This window comes from Octopus bimaculoides, chromosome 8, assembly GCF_001194135.2.
Source record: "Octopus bimaculoides isolate UCB-OBI-ISO-001 chromosome 8, ASM119413v2, whole genome shotgun sequence".
Classification (NCBI taxonomy): domain Eukaryota; kingdom Metazoa; phylum Mollusca; class Cephalopoda; order Octopoda; family Octopodidae; genus Octopus; species Octopus bimaculoides.
The window spans coordinates 74,690,551-74,690,964 of record NC_068988.1 but is presented as its reverse complement, the minus strand read 5'-3'; positions in this window follow the sequence as shown (position 1 = coordinate 74,690,964).

Genomic DNA, 414 nt, shown 5'->3' with positions numbered 1-414 from the left:
GTTAAATTTGACGTCTGGCACTCATGCCAACGTCGTCTCCCTCATTGGACATGAAACTCAGCTTGCGAAGACTTATTGGCGCAAGCGAAAGCAAAATTGTGATGGCACCTGTGCCCAGCGTCGCCTTTCTGGCACTTGTGCCCGCGGCATGTGTAAAGACTTTCGAGCGAGATCGTTGCCAGTGCCCCTGGACTGGCTCTTGTGCAGGTGACACATAAAATACACCATTTTGAGCGTGGCCGTTGCCAGTACCGCCTGACTGGCCTTCATGCCGGTTGCACGTAAAAAGCACCCACTACACTCTCTGAGTGGTTGGCATTAGGAAGGGCATCCAGAATTTATCTTGTTGAGAGAGAACATGATCCTGTAGGTGAATGATGAGGTTAGTAAACAGAAACTTAACTGGACAATACT